The sequence below is a fragment of the Bombus terrestris genome, chromosome 16, assembly GCF_910591885.1.
Source record: "Bombus terrestris chromosome 16, iyBomTerr1.2, whole genome shotgun sequence".
NCBI classification, from domain to species: Eukaryota; Metazoa; Arthropoda; class Insecta; order Hymenoptera; family Apidae; genus Bombus; species Bombus terrestris.
This window is the reverse complement of record NC_063284.1, coordinates 3,740,339-3,755,633: the sequence shown is the minus strand read 5'-3', so window position 1 is coordinate 3,755,633 and position 15,295 is coordinate 3,740,339. Positions and strand designations below refer to the sequence as shown.

At 33.3% G+C, this 15,295-nt stretch overlaps 1 protein-coding gene and 1 long non-coding RNA gene across 20 annotated transcripts in view; one reads left to right on the top strand and one right to left on the bottom strand.

The window, feature by feature from the left end:
- Nucleotides 1–15,295, bottom strand: part of LOC100645179 (plasma membrane calcium-transporting ATPase 3) — an 88,999-nt gene that overhangs the window by 60,035 nt on the left and 13,669 nt on the right. The window lies entirely within an intron of this gene.
- On the top strand, nucleotides 6,060–12,165 carry LOC125386503. Its single transcript, XR_007226718.1, has 3 exons — nucleotides 6,060–6,984; nucleotides 7,076–8,219; nucleotides 9,980–12,165. It is a non-coding gene; the product is annotated as an uncharacterized LOC125386503 (long non-coding RNA).

Below are 15,295 nucleotides of genomic sequence, written 5' to 3'. Positions count from 1 at the left end.
TGTTCTCGACAAGAGAGATATCATAGCATTTTTTAAAGACAAGCTTCGATAAATCTCTCATTAAAATTGTTGTATGTGAATGATCGTTAAACATTTTTCGATATAAATATAAAATAATAATAATTAAACCGCGGATTTTTATGATACATTAAAGAATGCAAAATTGCACAGAATGCGCATAATATGAAAAATTGTATATATAGAAGAGCAATATACATGTAAAGCACCATGGAGAAGTAATATTATATAAATAAAAAAAAATCTGTGATATAATATAAATATAGTATAAAACAATATAAAATTTACAAATATGTATAAAATAATGGATTTGTATGAAAATCTAGTGATCAATTACAATAAGTCTGTTACTGACCAGTGTTTGCGAATCGACAAGAAAAAAAAGAATTGAAAGACCAGATCCCTTGCTATACGACAGTAGTAAAATGACAATTCGCGGAATCCACCGTTAAATGGCAGCAATTTCAACTTGGTCCCTCCCACTAAATCGGGATCTGCCTTCGGTAAAACGATACAGACAATCCTACGCGAGACATACCAAAATTTACGAACCTTCAGTGATTTGATTCGATACTGGCGCCTCACGGAGAAAATAAAAAACACATAGAAGCACACAGTGCCCCGGTACATATACATACACGTGTGCAGAGATCGTGATTCGCTACGGAACAACAATAACACGACAGATTCTTTGTAACGAGCGTCATAATTGGAAAGAGATCTTCATGCAACATGAACACAGCGACATTGTGATGTTACATTACTAATCAGTATTCGTCACGCTAAACGCAACGCCTTCGTGGAAACGGTGAACGAAGGCATGCTCGTGACCGAGCATTATATATAGACTCCGCACGACCGCTATTATGCCTTCACTATTCCTTCACTGCGTTTATTTATGTGGATGTTTTACACATACACAGCTGTGAAGTAATAGGTTATGCACTAGTTGAACCGTCTGTGAACAAAAAATTAGTAGACGAAATTCTTCGCGAGATTCGGATAAAAATGCGTAGGGTAACATTTTCTTTTACAGAATATTTCTTTTATCGAGAGAATAAACATCGAAACTAACCTCGTATACTTTCTATTATTCTTCACTTCTGACTCTCTTTTTTTATATATACAATATTACTTTCTTCTTTTTACGTATAATTTTAATACACTAATTTAATTTTGCACATAATCGAAAGTAAGCATTCGAGTACACAGTCTCACGAAAGTACACAGACTACGATATAATCTTACCAATATAATCTTTAAACTTTACCAATACAATCATTACAGTCATGTTTCATTGTAGCGATAATAAAATTTCGAAGTGTATTATGTAATACATATGTGCAATATGTACATAACAGTTTCCTATAATGACTAAATAAATACCAAATAAATAAAATAAATCAGTAACTACTATGCTTATCAATAACTAAACATATTGGAAAAGAAACGAAAGAGAATTTACTTTACTTAAATAGATTAAACTAAACTAGTATTCTTACCAGTTAGTAGTTCAAGTAACTAAATAAATTGAAAAGAAAAGGACGGTTGAAATTTATTCTTTATTTAAATTGACTAAACTGAAGTGGTAACTAATATCATTAAGTTAGTAATTCCAGTAATTAAATACATTAATTGAAAAAGAAAGGAAGATTAAAATTTCTCCCTCGCTTTCTCATTAATCATAATTCAACGACCGACTGACTAATTGTTTCGATCTCATTAATGTACATTATTAATGGAAAATCCGTTGGTCGACGAGATGGTTGCTACTCCCACCACGCGTCATTTAAGTGCACAGCAAATATTGACTCGCGCTGTGGAGATAAGGGAGGAACATATTTGGAGAACGTTGAAAGGAGCTGAAGCTAAAGAGAGAGACGGATATATGTCAGTAGAAGGGACATGCGCTTTAAAGGAATACCAACGAACAATCGACATTTACGATTTTCAATGTACATACACCATGTACAGTGTTAGCATGAGTCGCGCGCCACTGAATGCGTAACCGAAAAGAATTCCTATCGCAGAATCTAACAGGCTTGGCTAGGCACTATCGTCATTGTTTTTACACGTAGGCGTAGACAGATGCATATTCAATGTTTGAAACAACCGTTCTATATCGAGTTACAAGTTGGTTAAACATCGCGTTAAGACGTTAGTAATTTTCCAATAATTTTTATCTTTTTTTTTTAAATATTCGGCGATCAGAATCTAAAAATAATACATACGTATATATATTTGAGTTAAGCAAACTTCATAAATCTAAAGTAATCCTAACCTACCTTAATCTGATCTAAACTAAAGATTTAATATTGAATTAGAGGAGTTTGATAAATCTAAACCAAATTAGTCTTAACTTAATCTAACCAAAATCTGAATTAAAGATCAATAGCACTGGACGAGTAGAGGGAAAAATATGAATCTGGAATCTAAGAAGACTAAACTAAAATTGGAAAAGATCTATTCACAAATCTAAACCAAACCTATTCTAACAGAAATTGAATATAACACTATAACCTAACCTTATCTACAAACTCGATGCTGTGATTTATCACTTAGTAAATTTATCCAACGCACGTGTAAATAGAAGTTCAAAATTGAAACTAGTATCTTTAAATTATATCCCACTATCAGAAAATACATATAGAGTATCTACGAAAACATTTTTTGAAACATTCAACAGAATGGATTCAAATTTGAAAGATGTGTTCTTGCATATTATTCAAAAAAATGAAGCAAGGATTGGTTATTTTGCTGGTCCGAGGGTATCCCGAGCGGCAATAAACACGTTAGTCCGTTAGTGCAACACAACTACCGAACGAGTTCGCTCGCGTGTATTCAGGCATTTTAATCAAATTATTCCGCTCTGACGTTCCCTCGATCCTATTTCAAAGAAACGATCGGAAGTCCGGTATCTATGGCAGGAAAGTTTATCGCTTCGCATCCCTTCGCTCCGCTGTAGTTCTGTGAACGATATCCAGGACCAGCCGACGATCCCGCCCTCTCCTCTAACCTTCCTCGGCTGCTAGCCTAATCTACACGTCGTACGATGTAATTTCGATCTGCAGGAATATTTAACAGTTGTTCAAAAGGAATAACTGGAGGCCTGGAATCTGTGACACAGAACTGTGCCTTACCTATGCCTGTCGACACAGGCTCGATACACGACATAGGAGGAAACCGAAGTTCCACGATTTCGTACGAAATCTCACGAAAATCCTACCACCAAAATAGCGTTACGCGTTTAAGGAGAATGTCCTGATCCTTTTGGATCTTTAGACGCATGTATTTAAATCAGAAAAAATGGAATACATTATATTAATTAAATTATATAGGATGGTTACAAAGTTCTAGTTTTACTTTACAATGGCGGACAAAAGAAAGTTTATAAAGTAACAAAAATATAAAAGATATCATAATTTTATAAAATTTATATTTAATAAGAGTAACGAATAAATACAACATATATCACAGAATAGATGATTGTGATCAACGTAATGACAAATTTCTAATACAAAAGTTACTAAATTTCGCAATGTATTAATTCTACGCTTTCTTTTATTTGTCATTATTAAATAATATTTAAGTGTACTTCCTAAGCAATAGTAATAATTAATAATAACGTAACAAATAAGTAATAATATGTATGCATTAGAGTAAGTCGAATTTTGTTCTATCCTCGTTACATATGATGTAATCATATGTTGAAATTATCATTCTTTTTATGAAAACATATTACTAGAAATATTCTGACGAAATGCTGAAAGGCAATGCAAAGTATTCAACAATTTCTTTAGATTAGGCGGGATGTTTATTTTTATCCAATCGCCCGAATCGTTTGAATCGTCGCCCACATTCATCCACACCCAAAATCGGTCCTGCTTATGATCGTGGGCAGAAAAACATCCTCCGCGCGGTAAATTGTTGCGAAATTAACAATTCATGGCCCGATACGTGCCTCATAGTTATTTAATTATTGGGAAAACAAACGTTCCTTGACATCACTCGGGCGTAAATAAAATTCCGATACCTGTTCGAATATCCCCTCTTTAAATTAGAACATTTCTCAATGATTCAAAAAGATCGTTCCAAAATATCCACTTCGAAATTTCGAATCTCAAATTAACCATTGCGATTTCACGAATTTTTAATATTCTCAGATTATATTCATTTTTTTATACGTTCAAATATTTGCTCGTTCGAACCTCGAATGAATCCCAAATTCTTAACCTAAAGTATTTTCTGAGCACGACATTCGTTAACACTTTATTATACTTAATATAATGAATTCAATTACTTTAGATTTTTTTTATTTAAAACCACGTTTAGAATTATCAATACATACTTGAATATCTGCTTTTTTGATTCTGTGAGGAACCATTCCTAACCTAAAAATTTCTGCGCCATTCAATAACAGTTTATAATCATGTAATAAGTTCTTTAGATAGTTGACTTATGATTATGTCTAGAATTATCAAGGAAATTAACTGTAGTTTATCGACTATCGTTCGAATTTTCAGCGAACTTTCGACGAGTTAATATTGACCCGTAGCGATAACCAATAGTGATTCATTTGTAGGACAAAGTGACACACTGTAAATGCAAATAAAGTGAATATCTACCTGTTATGTGCAAAAACACGAACCTGAAAACATCGACCAGCCAGGATATCTCGTATTCCTGAATCGTGACGCACACAGTGTTATTACGTCACGAATCTTGGGATCGATACGTAGCTCGTATTATCATCTACGACAAAAAGCCGGACTTTCGAGTTTGGCTGAATTCAACCATAGTCTATCTCGGTTTTCATGACAAGAAATCTAACGAGATAATCATGAACACATTTCTTACGGGATTATCTTCTGAATATCGTTCTATGTAACTTTCCTAGCAATATTTTCTATTAAAATATTATTTCTTATATTTTCTTATTTCTCTATAAAAGTATCTCGATTTAATAATTTTTTTAGGATAATACGATGATAATAGCATATACAAATTTCTAATGATATGCACTTTATATCAAGGCTATTTTTATTGAAGTGTACTTCTTAACCTATAAATAATGAAACAGGTCTTAGTGGATTCAGTATAGTATATACTAATTGTATAGTAGGATTTTATAACATATAGATTAATATTAATATACTACAGTCACTCACTTCAAAAGGGCATTTTTATTTAGACGCAATGAAGTAATAAAACAGCTCCTAATTGGGTTAGCATAGTATACTTTGCAGCGAAATTCTATAACATTTTATTTTAACAAATATATCCATTTCATAGGATGAAAATTTCTGTTAATGACCGTATATGAAATATGTGTACACTATTGTGATAGAATTATGCGAATAACAAGAATACTTCAGTGAATAGGAATTATCCCTAGGACTTTCAATACACCACTAAGGAAACCTTCCCTTCATTGAGGAAAAGAATCATTTCCCAAGCCAATCATTTCAATATCGATCATTTCGTAACCTAACAAAATGAACGTTCTCTCTTTGTTCAAATATTAGAAGGTAGTGCTTGATACGAGGCATATGGGAATAATAACAATAGAAGCACGTCTGACGACGACAATTAATTGTTAATTGTCCTGTATCCACGTTTGTTGTAACCCAGTTAAGCAATCCAGGGTTAACAAGAATCTCCTGCGTCACCACGCTAATGGATAATATTAATTCAATATCGTACTCGATGGAACACATCCTATTGAAGCCATCCATATAGCCCATCCACCTTCTCTCTATCTCTTTCCTTCTCTTGTCCGCTATATTCCGTGTATAAATACTCAGAGGCGTCAAGTGTACCGGACATCGCGCAGCGAAAGTGTTACAACGAACGTAACAATCGTGACACCATTATGCACGATTTAATGCGCCGGTTAAGATTAGAACCAGAAAGCTAAATAAACCGTTAAACTGCCAATAAGGTTAATTCACATCAGACGTCAATGAACAGGAAATTAAAAGCGTCCGACACGCGGGCCCTCTATTCAATCACCCGGCGACACTTCTTTGTCCTTTTTCAGATCATGCAGAAATACGCATCGATCTAAGGATAAAGAAGGACTGCCACGGTCCAGGAACCTCTCTTTTGATCACGTGAGATGTCACTGCGGCTCGACGGACAGGTCCTGGATCAGTTATGCTTCGTAACTATGCTAGGGATATGTTAGACTATTCTGATACGTCGGAACCATGACAGAGGCCACGACTGTTATAATCCAAATGAAAAAAATATTATATAAGAAATCATATTTTATTTTAATGTTTAACTCTTGATTGATATCATTGGGTCACGAGAGAGCATAATAATTTAAGACCAGATTACTTCGTTTTAAAATCTTTAAATTAATTTTATTGCTAGCATAAAGAACGTAAAATAGAAAATAAAATTAAATAACCCTAAATATTAATAATTTACATTAAGAAATATAGGCTACAGAATTGCGACATTATGCTTCTAAAGTAATTATCAGCAACTTTGAAGTTAAAAAAGTAATTTAAAAGACAAGGTTACTTTAAAAATATACACTGGAACATCAATCGCTTTTTTAAGAGTAACCGATAGATAATACTGATATCGATATAGAATTGCAGAGATTCGATAAGAGGGGATTTCTTGGAAAAGAGCGCTCTCCAACGAGAAATCGAGCCGATGTGACGTAAATTGGTGCTGTTATTCGAGGTATCGTGATCTAACAAAATTTCTGATAACCTATACGTTATCTAAATACACAATAAAAGAATTTCCTATCGTAATTAATTGTTTCCAGAAGTTAACGTCATATATTATATTAAGTAGGTAAAGTTTAGCAAGAATTTCCTGGAAGCAGAAATTCATTTGCAAGAAAGGATTTTCGGGCGTCTAGAGAATATCAGAAATTCCCTGGTAATATTTATTGCGTCTGCTCTAGTTACAATATTCCTGTAGGACATAATTTATTATCATCTTGTAAGTTTAGTACAATATTCACTAGAAACTGATATACAATTTGCAGTGTATTAAACAAACGAAAAAAAATTCTTTTCTCTTTTTCCCCTAGTTATTTTTTTAGTCACAGTTCTTCGGCTGAATTAACTCAGCTTGAGAGACATTCTTTGGGAATCGATCTACAGACAAACAATACAGAAGTCCCGTGAATCTTCCTGCGCCACGATGTTACACTTCATTTCCTAAGCGAGTGTAGAAGCATGCGCGACCGTAGCCGGTCTATATGACACTAACATATCACTACACGAATGCAATAAATAATTTGACACGCCTTGGACCTGCAATTACTCCGGACTATCGGATATTGTATCCTAAAATACCCCGTTGGTAATGAATATTGAATTCGCATGGATTTCTTTTTTCGACGAGTCTCTACACAGCTGTGTATCGAAAAATCGGTCACAACTGCGACGACTTAACCTCACCCGTACACTAACTTCTATCATTTCTTTAACAACTTTCTATATTCTTGTAAAAATATTGCAAAATTACTTCAAGATTCCTATTTTTGGACATTTATATTTTCGTAATAGAAAATTCTAAGAAATTTTAATATTTAAGTTTCCAATTCTTATTTATATGCTTTCATAATGTTTTGTAATAAATGAATGATATTAAATAAAAATTTTGCGTTCATTCATGTTGTACATTTTGGCTTGAGATATTTTTCAAAAAAATATAAAAATAAGTATCTAGATACCTGATTTTCTTTTAAGTACGATAATTCGACTTTCAAATTAGTAACTTAAAATTTCTAATCAACTAAAAATATCTGATGTTTCAAACTAATAAATTGTAATAAAACAAATGTACATACAATACATAACCTCTATTTGTCATTGTGATATAGAATCTTAAGTTAACTACGTCACAACTCAACTCTCTAAGGTTAGTGGACAATTTCAAAATGGCGTAAAAGTGCGAAATTTTAGGACAGAAATACGCTCTTGTCAGAACAAAAAAGTTGTTGAATACCACTTGTGCTCTCTGTCGAGAGCAGATAAACGTTATACGCTACTGGATTATGCGGTATTGATCGGTATCGAAGCCCTTAGTAATAATAAGCGGCGTCCTTGATTTCGCTTTGTTAGACTTCCATAGAATAGGTTATGTACGAATCCGGATGCGATAGTGGAGCCACAGAAACGTGGAAGACAAGATGGTTCTTGTCCTCCTTATGTTTGTATCACTGATATGTAAGTCTTCGATAGTTTATATCTTTAAAATTATCTAATGTTTGCATCTACACTACCTTGCGTAAGTATTCGGACATTTTCGAATAATTGACAATATATAAAATATACCTCAGATAAAGCTCTTCAATATAATTTTCGTCTCTAATCTCATCTCAGACACCAACATATATAGAGCGTACATATTAATTAAAATATTTGATATTAATTAGTATAAATAAAAAAGCAATAACTGGAGGTGAATTAAAATGGTTTCTATGAGAACGCTTAGATAAGTGACTTAGTGTAATCGTTCAATGTTGAGATCTTAGAATAATTGAAATATGTTCCCAACCGCATTCTAAAAGTTATATAGATTTTATGAAATTAGGTATGAACATGGAACCTGATTGATACAGGTATATTCTTCGTTTCACCTTCAATTTAGCAGAACATTTGATCCCACTTACGATAAGAAATAAAAAATTAACGATAGAAAAACCTTTTTCTATCATAATGTTGAAAATGTAATAAAAATCTCAATTGGATTGCACCAAGATTATAAGTAAAACATATAATTCATATCTTTCGTTCTACTTTTACGTAAAATTACTCCATTGCCCATTGTATCATGATTACTAGGGCTATACAATAAATTCTATTAAAGTAGGTGCAATTAGGCGTGTTCGATAAAACGTTAAAACGATAGCTTTTTGTTTGAATGGAGTCGATGCTCCGTCGGTAAACAGGGTGAACTTTTCGTCATCCTCTCTTTAAGTGATCCATGGAACAAAGGAACTCGAGAAACGCCGGGTTTACGTTACTCACAGCACCGTGTGAAAAGATAGATAGATAAATAGATAGATAGAGAGAAAGAGAGAGAGAGAGCGAGAGAGAGAGAAACAACAAGCTCTAAAGTGCAATTTCCAATACATCTCGAGGCCTCTTCGGGCTGCACTAGTGTCCTTAACGCGTGCACATAGTTGATAGGGATCGATAGCTGAAATTATTTTTGCGCTGTCTTTCACGACCCATTTTTCAACGACATTGTGTGTTCTAGTCGGTTATTCCACGAATCTGTGCCTCATGCAATCCCATGATTTTTAATCAAGCCTTGAGACTACGTAGTTACATTTTCATATAAGGGGTTAGCCTTCTATAACCAGAAATGTTTTAATGAGTTTAAAAAACATATGTAAACTGAAACCAACAAATATCGACCTCCATATATATATATATGATCAATGAATTTACAATTTTCGGAGATTATATTATGAAGAAAATGACCTTAAAATAATAAAATAACCTTGAAGTCACAATGGGTTACGAATGTAACTAAAGATGAAATTAGATAGAAGGAAACTGATGTATCAGTATGTAACTTCAAAGCTATGTTACGTTAGACATGTTATGTTACATTAGATATAGAAATGGCAATTTTATAGAGAAACTAATGTGAAAGGTTAAACAGAATTTGAGAAATTTGAACGTTAGAGGACATTGTCAAAGAGATTAGAAAGATTTTAAAAAGTGATTCTAAAAGGTTTGAAAAACTAGAACACCGTGGTTTAAATTAAATACTTAAAGTGGAAGTACTTATGAGAAAGCCCTAGTTACCTAGCTTTGATTTTAGCAAATTCCTTTTATAAATTGGTAACATATAGATCTCTATGTAACAATGATATACGTATACTTTAGAAAATAACTAATTTTATTTTTAACTGCGAAATATATTACGTATAACTTAGTTACAGGTTACGATTTGTCCGTATGTTATTTTACAGAAAAATTGACTGAATTGAATTTGAGGTTATATCGAGAAACGAGATAAAATTGAACGATAAGGGAAATTGATAGAATTCTTCTCCCATCTTGGCGTAATCGTTTCAACGAACTGAGGAAACCTTGAAAACATCTGAGTCAGGTAATTACACGGCTTCTTCCGAGTATATTAGAAATTCTGCCCGTCGGCCGATTATAATCACTAACATTTCGCTTATTGATCATTCATTGACATCGCGTTTAAAATACCCTTGCCAATAAGCAAATGAGGGAACGAAGGTCGGCTATATATACGGTGCCCCGTAAAACTGGGTCGCACTATATCACTGAAACAATTATGTCACCGATCCCTACATTTACCTAATGGACTCCCAATCTTGTTTTCAATAAAATTATATCCACTTTATATCTAATAATTTAGATACAATATACAGAAGGTTAATAACTTTTATAAACTAAAATTATCTGAAATTATTACGTAAAATTATATTCATGTTATTTTACCTCATAATTGAAATCAGGAATTCGAAAAGGTACTTCTTTGCAAAAACATGTGGTTATCTAATAATGTTAAGAATGTGAATATAATGAAGATGTATGTATGTTCAACAAGATTGATAATGAATAAAGGAGCTTAAAGAAGATAAACAAAAAAAGACTGACTTTATTAAAATACTGATAAGTGGATTCAATCTAGAATTAAATATTTTCGTTATTTATTTAAAGGCCCTAGTAACTATCATATTAAGGTTAGGGACAGCAAGACTTTTTCAAAATATTTATGGATGGATTTGTGCTCTGCTGGAATTTATCGCTTCAACGTGAAATTATATATTTTCGTTATTTATTTAGGAAACCCCCGGTAGCAGTCCTATTGAGGTTAGGGACAACGTGAAATATGAGTAACACATCTAGATAACAGAATATAATATATAGTATAGTGTAACACCTACTGGTCTGAAACACACATGGGAAAAGGTGGAAGTTTCAGTAGTACGAACCTAGCTATTGCGTGGCAGTAGTTCGTCAAGCGCCTTCGCGCGATTTAAGCGACCGCTATGGCGCGTTTCACAAGCCACTCACGTGCAAGCTCGATTAACTTTTCATCTAGGATACACAGTCAACCTACGACGAACCTAACTGAATATCGGACATTCCTGATCGAATAGTACTAGTTCACATGTAATTACGAAAGTATTCGAATAATGTAGGAACTCAGGAACCTTTTATGAATATACTATGTATGTTATGGACTATGTAGGAACCATTTTGAAATTTCATTAGCACTGCAACAAGGCACGAGTATAATTATGTCGGGCAAATCTAAAACCAATCTGAAAATGTACATACACATCGTATGAAATGTTTTTTAAAATGAAATGTACACATCATAACGTTCGTGTGTAATATGTACATATTAGGTTAGGTTCATATAAAACATTTAATCAAAGCAATTTCCACATAATTCAATGCACTTTCTCAACGCTTATTTAGTTTCATTATTCCAGATTTATAAAAATTACCAGTTCTAGAATTCAACGATTCTTAGTATGGAGCCGTTATAGTTCCTTTTAAAATAATTTATGCGTTAAAAGATCGTCTAGATGGAACGGAAAAAATCATTAGCCCCCCCCCCCTGAAATGCTAAATTTGTTTCCAGAAATTTTCATCTTTCTTTTTTCAAATTGAAATTTATCTAACAAAGACACATGAATATTTTCATTGCTCATTTATACCAAATTTCATCCTTAATGCAAAACTTAGATGACACAGAATCGCCAAATTGAAACTTCGAAGAATCCACATTTCACATGTGCCAATTTAATGGAAGCTATAAGATATTTAACGTGAAGATATTTATACAATCAATTATCTATTGTATTAATAAATTTCAATATTCCGGTAGAATTATCTGTAGCAGTTATCACGCGTTTAAGGTGGCTATTTATGCTGTATAACAATTTTCTACCACATATATATCGAAACTTTTATTTACTCTTTCAGATTTTTCCACATTTAACCAATATGATTCGTATATTAAATTTATATGAAATTCGCAATAAATATTTTGTAACTTTTATAACTATATGCACTGCCAAATCATTTCCAAATCTGACCAAAGTAATCAATAAAGTCGTATTTTACTGCAGCGTTAATGAAACTTCAAAATGTTGTATATAAAGCGTATTAGATGAATCTTGGAAGGCGAACATAATTGAAAATGAAAAGAAAAAGGATAAGAAGGTTTTTTCAATCGAAGGTGTACACGAACGATAACCAGAACAATGTATTCCAAGAGACCGGATGTCTAAACATTAAACACAGGATTCCGATGATTTACGGCAATCAAGAAACTTGGCAGACGGTCACGTTAAGCGTCTGCGCCGGTGAAGAGTGCCAAAGTACCGACAGACTAGACGTCGAGTCGACGTACATCAATCCTTTTGGCATCGATTGACCAATATTTTTCCATTAATAGCGTTGCCGAATTTTCAGACGACGTTTTTCATTGACCTCTCGATGGGAACCATTCGTGTCGATAAAACAGTAACTTTCCTACTATATCGGGCGAAAACATAACGCAAACAACGTATCAGAAATATTGCTGCTGAAATTAATATCCATGAGATTCTTGAAAAGCAATTTCGAATTAATTAGAAATTAATTATCTTCATGAAGAACAGCTAGCCTTAAGAGTCGATAATTAATTTAACAAAATTAATAACATGTAGGTTAGGTTATGTTTGGAAGAAAATTCAACAACTTGGAATATTTAAAAAATGTAAAGATAGAAGATAAATGTATCGTAAATATTAACGTAAATTCCTACTATTATGAACATAACTGAATATCATAACGAGTTGACTGTAGATTGTTATAAACGTAATTAAACAATCTGAATCTCAACAGAAATTCATTTCATCCGCTGAATATCTTAATGAGTACTGTACTTTGGATATTTCATATATTTTTGCGTTTCTGCATTTTTAAATTTCCTACAAATCCGTGATTGGATAAATGAATGTGTATATTATATTATATACTGTAGTTATAAGTTAACACTCGTGTGACGCTAGTGCCGCTTCATATAATGTTAAGAGAAGATTTGTTCATCTAATATTATCATGCTTGAAATATGTTATTGATTATAGTGGTAGAGTGGTGTGATAACCTAAAAATACTAAAGTAGTGGAGCCTTAGCCATTATTAAAGTGTATTATGGTATTAAGCTGGGTTTAAGTATGTGTTGTCTTGGTTACGACTATGTATGTTTTATCTCCTTGCATTATCCAGAAACGCGATTCCCCGATGGCTTGGAGCAACGTATTAGCTTCTGTTCAATTATTTCGAAACATTACGAGTCACGTTATCAAACACTCACGACTTCGTTAGCGAAAAATTTTCATCACGTTCGGCGACGACCTTTTCTCTAATGATCGCTGATCACGAACGCTTCCCGCCACCGTGAATCATCGTATTTGCTATTCTGGATGACTCCGACTTCGCTGTTTGTCTGCTGGAATTTCAAACACACGGCATCTCTGTTTCTATATCTCTTCCTCGATATCATAGATGGAGCATTGTAAATTTTAGATATCATTCGTATCTCTTGATTTCCTAAACTTACGAATTTCAATTTCGAAATAAAAAACTCAAGATAAATTTTATGGGAAACCTAACGTTATTGTTATTATACAATTAAAAATTTTGTAAAATTCCGGAATTACTTGATTTAAATTTCAGATATTTTCAAATTCAACTTTCTAATTTAGAAATGCTAAAAATGCTTTCAACTTTGAATCTCGAAAGTTTATAAACTCAAATTTGAAAATTGAAATTGCCAGCAAATTCTCAGAAATTAGAAAATTTAAATTGAGCATGTCCAAAGCTCGAAAGTTTAAATGAAAAGAATCCAAGAACGTAAACGACATCGCAAGTTCCATATTTGCAAATGTTTCTATTTTCCCTATTTCCCTAGTTTCTATGTTTTCAAACTGAGACTTTCGAACGTTCAAATTGCGAGCAGCTCCATGTTCTCAGGCTAAATGCGTTGAAAAAAAAAAAAAAAAAAACGACTAGTTACCCTAGTTCCCCTAGCTTATAATCGAGAGATCTCGAGCGCAAGAATGCCCGGGATGTTTCGCGGAAAATAATTCCCGCGACGTCGTCTTTGACCCATTTGCCGGGGCGCGCGGTGGTGGAGGGGAAGCTTTTACGATGGCAGGGATTTAAAGGCGAGGAAATATGAAAAATAGAAGGTCTCGGTACACGACGATAACTGTCGCTGCCACGCGCAAACTTACGAACAGAAAAGTTTTGGATAAGAGCAAGACTCCTCTGTCGCTGATATATACGCCCACCTCCCTCCCTCTCCCCTACCCCTTCCTTTCTGTACAAAAGTGGCTTACAGCCAAAGCGAGAACGATATTTCATTCCGATGGAATCTCGAAACTTTCGAACCATTTGCCTTGGAAGCCCGAGACACGACTGTATTGTGCGTCTGTACATTAAACAGACAATGTTTCGATTGCCCCATAAACGTCTCCCGCCAACTACAATACCGAAAAATTACTAAAAACCATTTTACAGTTTAAGTTAATGAAACCAGTAAGGTTAGAAAAGAAACAAAGTTGGAGATATACGTGGTTATTCAGTAACTATGTATACTGAGAAATAAGTTGAGATATTTGGGTGAGGTGGACAGGATTATCGTCACTAAAAATTCCCTAGGGGCTCTACGCTATCTCTCTTACAGAATTATTAATCCTTTCACGGTGCTAACCCCGAGCTATATAGTATTGTGAATTTTGTAGTTTAATTATAATGCAATTTTTAATTTTCATCTTTTCTATACGATATAAAAAATGCAATAATCATAAGAACAAAGAAATAATAATGATTATACATAATTGTAAATCATTCATTTCGATCTTTCCATTTCATTATATTGCCAAAAGGATAAAAGTACTCAGTGGGTCTTACATGGGTCACCATGGATCTCCTGATATATATATAATATATATAATATATATATATAAGGCAAGTGGCGCGTGTGTCGGCTACTGTAGCAAGCACACGTGGCTTAAGCTACACGAGAATAACGTAGAATTCATTTACTGTTCCTAACTTTTTTGGTATATATTTTGAAGAATAACTGAATCAAACTCAAAAAATATTTGTTTCTACGAAGTAAAAAGAAATAGAATTTGACGCTCTCTTAATACAGTAAAAATGTACTTCTTATTACTAAAAATTAATGAACTTTTTCTCCAAATGATTCCTTGTCCTAGTGACAAGATAAAAATGAAATTGTATGA